Here is a 9,517-nt window from a genome sequence, read left to right as displayed (position 1 = left end):
CATGCTGGGAAAGATTGAAGGCAGGAGAAGGGGATGACAGAGGATGAGATGGTTGGATGGCATCACCAACTCAATGAACATGAGTATGAGTAAACTCTGGGAGTTGGTGATGGACAGGGAGGCCTGGCGTGCTGCAGTCCATGGGGTCGCAAAGAGTGGACAGGACTGAGCGGCTGAACTGAACTGAAAGCTGGAGCCACTTTGCTCTATAGTGGTAATTGATACAATGTTGTTTCCCAGGTAGCACTAGTGGTAAAGAATCCGCCCGAGGAGTCAGGAGACTCAGGTTTAATCCCTGGGTTGGGGAGATCCCCTGGAGGAGGGCATGCAACCCACTCCAGTATTCTTGCTTGGAGAATCCCATAGTCAAAGGAGCCTGGTGAGCTACAGTCCATAGAGTCATAAAGAGTCAGAGATGACTGAAGTTACTTTGCACACATGCATGTAAATTAACTCAACTTCCATTACAAAAAGAAAGAAAGTGTTTCAATAAGAAAACTTAGTGAGTGAGTGAAGTCGCTCAGTCATGTCCGACTCTTTGCGACCCCGTGGACTGTAGCCACAAGAAAACTTACATGTGCCACAAATCCAGGAAGCAGGTAATAAAAGGTGGAATTAAAATGCCTATATAAATAAATAATAAAACCGGAGCCGGACGATGTGTTTTCTGATCCTGGCTCCCCGTGCTTAGAAGTTTACAAGAGCTGAAACAAGCTGTTTAATCAGTCCCTGCCTCAGCTTCCTTATTTGTTGAATGGGATTAATGACTACTTACCTCCTAAGATTGTTGTAAGGATTAAATGAATTAATGAATGTAGCCTACTTAGAACTGGGAATAGCTAGGATTTGATACAAAAAGGCATTTGTTGTGTCATGGCTGAGTTGTGTCTGACTCTTTGGCAATGCCTTGGGCTGTAGCCCACCAGGCTGCTCTGTCCATGGGATTCTCTAGGTAGGCAAAAATACTGGAGTGGGTTGCCATTTCCTTCTGCAGGGGATCTTCCTGACCCAGGGATCAAACCTAAGTCTCCTGCATTGGCAGGCAGATTCTTTACCATCTGAGCCAAAGGCAGCCTAAGGTGGGGCAGGAAGGCTTCCAGAGGAAGGTGGTTTCCCAATAGACTTAAAAAATTTCTTGAGAGCAAAGATATTCTTTAACCTTTTTATCTCTGGCATCTAGCACAGTTGTTGGCAAATAGTAAGTGCCCCGTAAGTGTTTGCTAGATGAATTACTTTAAATGAAGGATAAACTAGAGAAAGTCTCTAGAAGAGTGGGTTTTATTGCAGGATGGAGAATTTCCCAGAGTAATTAAGAGACACCTTTATCAGCTGCAGTCTCTGAGAAGGCAAGCTCTGGAGACCAGAAATGGCTGTTTTTAATGAAAAAGAGACACAATCCAGCATTTGCTCTCTGTTTTGCATTCTGCTAAATATTCTGTACACATTTCCTTATGTAAATCTTTCATCAAAACTGAAAGATATGTATTTTTCTGCCCAATTTACAGATTAGGAAAATAAAGATTAGCAAGATTTGTAAAAATTACCTGAAGTCCTGGCTAGACAGTGGCAGGATTTGACTTCATAACTGATTGATTTAGTATGGATCCTTGGGAAGATTCTTGAAGGATGACTACATTTTCTACAGCCACAGGTGGGGCCAGGGAGTGAGGGTGGGTGAGTCAGGGTTGGGGTGGTCAGCACTGCACTTCAGGCTGAAGGCAGAACAAGAGCATAGCTGTGGAGGGTCCGGACTATGACACTGCCCTCCAGACACAATACCTGTGACTTGGCTTTAGTCAGTATATATATGTATAAAAGGACGGATAGGTGATGAACAGTAGAATAGAATGGCTTGAGAAACGTAAGATTTGGGGTTCCACCGGAGATTATATTACCTCTGCAGTCCATGGCTACTCCACAGTGTCTGTGATGGACATATCCGCATATGAGAATTGTAGAAAGAGGAGGGTATATAAAACACGGCCAAGGAGAAATGGTGGGAGCAAGGACCATTCCCCATTAGTTTTCTGTGTCATAGAAACTTAAGCGCAGAAAAAGTTCTTGGGGATGATTTAGTGAAAATTTCTCATCTCACAGGGGAGGGAACCAAGACCAGAGAGGCTAAGTGACTTGCCTAAGATAAAAATAATGGTGTCTATGATTAAAAAATGGGCAGAAGATCCGAACAGACATTTTTCCAAAGAGGAAATGCAGGTGACCAATAGGCACATGAAAAGAGGCTTAACATACTAATCATCATTGAAAAAAATCAAAACCACAATAAGATATAACCTCACATCTGTCAGAATGGTTATCATCAAAAGAGAACACAAGTTAGAAATGTTGGTGAGAATGTGGAGAAATGAGAACCCTCGTACAGTGTTGGTGGGAATATAAATTGGTGTGGCTACTGTGGGAAGCAATATGGAAGTTTTTCAAAAAACTAAAAATAGAATCACCATGTGACCCAGCAATTCCACTCCTAGATATAACCAAAAAGAATGAAAACATTGACTCTCAAAGGTACGAGCCTCCCAGTGTTCATAGCAGCACTGTTTACAATTGCCAAGATGTGGAGGCCACCTAAGGGTCCATCAATAGATTAATGGATAAAGAAGATGTAGTGTACACACACACACACACACACACACACATACACACAGAATGGAATATTACTCAGCCATAAAAAGGACGAAATCTTGCCATTTGCAGTAACATGGATGGCTTTACAGGGTATTAAGCTAAGTTAAATAAATTAGACAAAGACAAATACTGTATGAGGTCAGTCATATGTAAAATCTAAAAAATATGACAAATTAGTGACTAAAAAGAAGAAGCAGATTCACAGATATAGAGAGCAAACTAGTGATTACCGGTGGTGAGAGGGAAGGGGGAAGGGGAAATAAAAGGGTTGGGGGGGGAGCCTTATTATGGGATGACATGAAATCATGTGCATGAAATTCTGAAAACTCTAAAGCACTCTAGAATTTTAAGAATCTTTTTTTTTATTATTTTTTTATTTTTTTAATTTTATTTTATTTTTAAACTTTACATAACTGTATTAGTTTTGCCAAATATCAAAATGAATCCGCCACAGGTATACATGTGTTCCCCATCCTGAACCCTCCTCCCTCCTCCCTCCCAAGAATCTTTTATTCAATAATAACCATAAAAAAGATGATTTCTGGTCTTCTACTTTCCAGATCAGTACCTTTTTTAGGGAGGTGATGCGGTGTCAGGACAAACATGTAGCAGAAGAGGGTTGTTCTAGAGATGGAAGGATGCTGAAAGGGGAGAGGTGGGATGGAAGGAAGCACAGACAGTCCTGGGCTGGAGTGAGTCCTGCAGCCCTCATCAGACTTGCTGGCAAGCATCTTAACCTGTAGGATACTCAGTTTCTGTATTTGTAAACTGAGGGTAAACCTACCTGCAGTTCTGCTGTATTAGAGATAAAGGACGTCCAGTTCCTGCTGCGTTGACTCCATCTTCAATGGTAGTGCAAACTTCCTAATTTCACAGGGGCTGTCTCTAACCAAGTCTCAAAGCTCCCTACTCCAGAGACTAAAAATGGTTCTCAAATGACATCAAATGGAACAAAGAGCCGGGCACTGACTCTTTGTTCTGAGGTTTTGTTCAGAACTTGACAAGCCTTCCTGAGAGCTCCCGAGAAGTTGCTGGCCCACGAAAGCTTTCATTGGTCCAGACGCAGGGATTCAGTCTCTCCACTTAGCAACAGTATTTGCCTCCTGCTTCAGAAAAGGAAACAAAAAAGTAAGCCTGCAGTTAAATACACCCACAAGGGCAAATCCCCATGAAAGCCTGTCAAAAAAGAGCTGTGGGAAAGATGAGCTATAGCTCTACGCCTGGGTGAACTCCAATGAGGAAGCCACAAAGGGGAGGGAGGGTGGGCACGCAGGCTTGTCAGTTCCAGCCCCCCAAGGGTTTCAGCTCTTCCCTCCTCCTAACTCCCGCTGCCCCACCACTGCCCTCTGTTTCAACACTGTCATTGTTCCAGAACTATTTTAACTGCTTCCTAATTCATCCCCCTGTCCTTCCATCTACAAGGCACTCTATACTATCACTGTCAAATTAAACAGCTGCCTTTTAGGGGGTGGCTGTTGACCTCAAATGGCAGGAGAAATCTTTCTAAAGTGTGGATCTGATATCATCACTCCTCTGCTTAAAATCAGTCTGTGTACTTTGTCTGTATTATGCTCTAGGTTAATATTTTCCTCTGCTGCTGCTGCTGTTAAGTCGCTTCAGTTGTGTCCGACTCTGTGCGACCCCATAGACGGCAGCCCACCAGGCTCCCCCGTCCCTGGGATTCTGCAGGCAAGAACACTGGAGTGGGTTGCCATTTCCTTCTCCAATGCATGAAAGTGAAAAGTGAAAGGGAAGTCACTCAGTCCTGTCCGACTCTTAGCGACCCCATGGACTATAGCCTACCAGGCTCCTCCTTCCATGGGATTTTCCAGGCAAGAGTACTAGGGTGGGGTGCCATTGCCTTCTCCGCTTTTCCTCTGGGCACTGGTCATTTGCCTGCCTGGCTGTCTCCAGCATCATACTTTGGGAGGGAGGCCAGGGCTGGGTTGTGGGGACTCAGGGGTCCCCACCATCTTATCAGAGCCATTCTATGCATCATTTTCTCTGGTGCAGTCACACTAATCTTCCTTCAATTCCTCGAAAGCCGTCCCTCACTGCTGAATCTTCTCACATATTGTTTTCTTTGCAAGATCGTTATCCCTTTGATGCTTCCTCTAGCAAGTGTTTCTTCCTTATTTTACACCTTCTTCCCCCAGAAAGCATTCCCTGAACCCCTAGATGCTGCTAGCACCCCAGCCTCATCCCCATGTGTTGTCTGACGGACCCACAATGTGGACTGATGCCCTTAGTAATATTTCACCACCAGCAGGTATATTACATAAATAACATTTGGAAAAAATGTTATCTTTGCCATGTTGACTTTGAAGTGTAAGTACTAAAGCAAAACATGACAACCCAAAATATAGAGGTAGTATTTTGTCTTAAATCTTCGAAGCATACCTTACAATGGATTTTCTTTTAATTTGGCATTATCAGATTATTGATGAGTTTAGCAACTTTTTCCTTCTACCAAATTTTATGATGAACGATACTAGTGTTCTTTGTTAGGTCTTGAGTATTGTAGATGTACATTAGTTTCATTTGGGGGAAAGAATATTCATTTTATTAATTGTGTTATGAATTGTGCTATTGTAAAAGCCATTTGTATTCATTGTGTTGGAAGGAGAAATACAATCAGTAAACTTGAAACTTTTTGTTTTATTAGGTAGTTACACATCATTTTTATAATGAAAAAGATAAATTACAATACCTTCCCCTAAAAGAAAAGAAAGCTGCCAAATATTAGAGAATAACCACATTGGTTTCAGACTTACGATACCAACAGTTCAAGAACATCATTAGACCTTTGAGAAATTTTACTTGATGAAAATTAAGCAGAAAAAACTTAATTTTTTGAAGAGTTTCATTTGTATGACTCAAAATTTAAAAGGCACCAAAGAGTAAACAAGAATGTCCCATCCACACCTGTCTCTCAGTAGTAAAGTCCTCTCTTTGAGGCTATTGTACTGGTTTTGTATGGATTCTTGCAGAGATATTTTATGCATAAATAGACATCTATATTTCTTCCCTGACTCTTGTTTGAACACTGGTAAATCATACTATTTCTCAATTTTTTTGAACCTACCAAAATATCTTGCAGACTGTTCCCTAACAGCCCAATGAAAGTTTTCCTTACTCTTTTTTTTTTTTAATGTCTACAGAGTATTATATGTGTGTATGTGCTATAAACCACCCAAGCCTTTTTCTGAGTCCAAACAGTTGGGTTATTTCCAATACTTTCCAACCATAAACAACACCGAATACAGAACAATCTCATTCAGCCTTCCTTTCACATAGGTGGGAGTAATCTGAAAGATAAATAGCTAGCAGTGAATGATGAGGCCAGAGGTGATTTTGATAGATAGTTAAATTACCCTGCAAAGAAGCTGAATCAATTTACCTCCCCTTTAGCAAGAGCTAAGGTGGGAAAATATGACAAATCAATTTTCACTTGGCCTTTAAGAAGCAGCATTGCTTCCTCTGTCTTAATACATTACTTCAACAAAAGCATCATTATTCTTCAGGATAATAAGAAACTACATCAAGAGGCTGTTAACTGCTAGAACACTAATGGTTCTTTGCAGATGCTGTCAAAGTTTTTTCCAGTCATTCTGACTAAAAGGCTGACATGTTGGTGAGATATACATATGAATTTGGAAACACATCCCAATAATCCAGGTCTGTTATACATTGGTCTGCTATAGGGGCTTCCCTGGTGGCTCAGATGATAAAGAATCTGCCTTTACAGATCTGCTATGCAGGAGACCTGGGCTTGATCCCTGGGTCGGGAAGATCCCCTGGAGGAGGGAATGGCTACCCACTCCAGCATTCTTGCCTGGAGAATTCCATGGTTACACTATTACATTCCTGGAGGATTGAACTCCCAAGAGGAGTTTTTTGGGGAAAAAGAGAATGTGTGTGCTTAGTTGCTCAGTTGTGTCCAACTCCTTGCAACCCCATGGACTATAGCCTGCCAGACTCCTCTGTCCATGGGGATTCTCCAGGCAAGAATACTGGAGTGGGTAGCCCTGCCCTCCTCCAGGAGATCTTCCCAACCCAGGGACTGAACACAGGTCTCTTGCATTGCAGGTGGATTCTTTACCATCTGAGCCACCAGGGAAGCCCAGGTTAAATGTGATGGCTATGGTGATGTTGACATTCTTTGCATTTATTCAGTCTTACATAATTTTGTTCTGTAAATGCCATTTGGGATTATGAAGGGGGTCTTTAAATCTTGTTGCACAATTGGCAGGTGGTTTATTTCTATACATTTTATCAGACAAAGGATCTTCTCCATCAAACTTTTGTATAATTTAATCCTTTCTGGTTATGAGGGGCCAGTGTTACATTGCTAGTGTGGCTAGTTGCAGCCAGATTATTCGGGTCCCATGAAAGTTGAACTACTACATTTTATTCCACCTGAATTTATCTATACAAATTCAATTTAGTTTGTTTGCTGATATGTTACTGTTAAATGCGTTCAACTCAAAAGTTCACCTCCCATGCACTATCGCTATGAAATATACCGGTTACACCAAATTTGTTCTGCCCCCCCCCCACCCCCCGTTTCTTTTCCCTTGTTTATCTGATATTTGATACCAGACGATGAGGTGCTGCTGCTGCTAAGTCACTTCAGTCGTGTCCGACTCTGTGTGACCCCACAGACGGCAGCCCACCAGGCTCCCCCGTCCCTGGGATTCTCCAGGCAAGAACACTGGAGTGGGTTGCCATTTCCTTCTCCAATGCATGAAAGTGAAAAGTGAAAGTGAAGTCGCTCAGTCGTGTCCGACTCTTAGTGACCCCATGGACTGCAGCCCACCAGGCTCCTCCATCCATGGGATTTTCCAGGCAAGAGTACTGGAGGTGCTAGCTGCCCTATTACAAGCAGGGCGACCCTTTGCTGACATGTAGTGCCTTGACATTCCACCAGGTGGAGCACTTTCACCTTAGGGAGCGCAGTGAGTGAGGTCTCTGAATTTGGGGTGGTCTATGTCTGCCTCACATGCGAGCAAAGTAATATTCAAAATTCTCCAAGCCAGGCTTCAACAGTATGAGAACCGTGAACTTCCACATGTTCAATCTGGATTTAGAAAAGGCTGAGGAACCAGAGATCAAATTGCCAACATCCATTGGATCATTGAAAAAGCAAGAGAGTTCCAGAAAAACATCTACTTCTGCTTTATTGACTACGTCAAAGCCTCTGACTGTGTGGATCACAACAAACTGTGGAAAATTCTGAAAGAGATGGCAATACCAGACTACCTGACCTGCCTCCCGAGATATCTGTATGCAGGTCAAGAAGCAATAGTTAGAACCACTCATGGAACAACAGACTGGTTCCAAATTGGGAAATGAGTATGTCAAGGCTGTATATTGTCACCCTGCTTATTTAACTTTTATGCAGAGTACATCATATGAAATGCTGGGCTGGAGGAAGCACAAGCTGGAATCAAGATTGCTGGGAGAAATATCAATAACCTCAGATATGCAGATGACACCACCCTTATGGCAGAAAGCGAAGAAGAACTAAAGAGCCTCCTGATGAAGGTGAAAGAGGAGAGTGAAAAAGTTGGCTTAAAGCTCAACATTCAGAAAACTAAGATCACGGCATAGGGTCCCATCACTTCATGGCAAATAGATGGGGAAACAATGGAAACAGTGACAGACCCTATTTTCTTGGGGCTCCAAAATCATTGCAGATGGTGACTGTAGCCATGAAATTAAAAGACACTTGCTCCTTGGAAGAAAAACTATGACCAGTCTAGACAGCATATTAAAAAGCAGAGACATTACTTTGCCAACAAATGTCAGTCTAGTCAAAGCTATTGTTTTTCCAGTAGTCATGTATGGATGTGAGAGTTGGACTATAAAGAAAGCTGAGCACTGAAGAATTGATGCTTTTGAACTGTGGTGTTAGAGAAGACTCTTGAGAGTCCCTTGGACTGCAAGAAGATTCAACCAGTCAATCCTAAAGGAAATCAGTCCTGAATATTCATTGGAAGGACTGATGCTGAAGCTGAAACTCCAATACTTTGTCCATCTGATGGGAAGAACTGACTCACTGGAAAAGACCCTGATGCTGGGAAAGATTGAAGGCAGGAGGATAAGGGGACGACAGAGGATGAGATGGTTGGATGGCATCACTGACTCGATGGGCATGAGTTTGAGCAAGCTGTGGGAGTTGGTGATGGACAGGGAAGCCTGGCGTGCTGCAGTCCATGGGGTGCCAAAGAACTAGACACGACTGGGAAACTGAACAACAACAATAATGTTCCTGGTAAAACAGAGGTGGAGAGTGTGGAATGCAGTTGGAGTCTGAAGTTTCAAATGAGCAAGTGCCACATCTAGGTCTCAGATGCATCATTGGTCCAGGTAAGTTCAGCATCTCTGGTGTGAACCCCCTGTAGAACCAAGTCAAATCCTACTATTAGGGGCTGAATTGCATTCCCCATTCCTGCCTCCTTCCAAATTCATACACTGAGGTCCTAAACCCCAGTACTTTAGAATGTGTCCTTATTTTTAGAATGTGACCAGAGAAGGTTTTTACTGAGACGATCAAACTAAAATAAGGTTGCTAAGGTGGGCCCTAAGCCAATATGATTGGTGTCCTTATAAGAAGGACATCTTGGACACTGACATACCTAGGGGGAAGACAGCCATGGGAGTCAAAGAGAAAGGCCTGGAGCAGATCCTTCTCGCACCACCCTCAGAAAGAACCAACCCCACTGACACCTGGATTTTGGGCTTCTAGCCTCCAGAGCTGTAGACCATATATTTCTGTCGTTTAAGCCTCTCAGCTTGTAGTATTTTTGTTATGGCAGCTCAAGAAAACCAATATACCCACCTCCCTCACATTTTGGGAGAATTTAAGTGA

The sequence above is a fragment of the Bubalus kerabau genome, chromosome 11, assembly GCF_029407905.1.
Source record: "Bubalus kerabau isolate K-KA32 ecotype Philippines breed swamp buffalo chromosome 11, PCC_UOA_SB_1v2, whole genome shotgun sequence".
In the NCBI taxonomy this organism is placed as follows: Eukaryota; Metazoa; Chordata; class Mammalia; order Artiodactyla; family Bovidae; genus Bubalus; species Bubalus kerabau.
Note: the sequence above shows the minus strand (reverse complement) of the source record.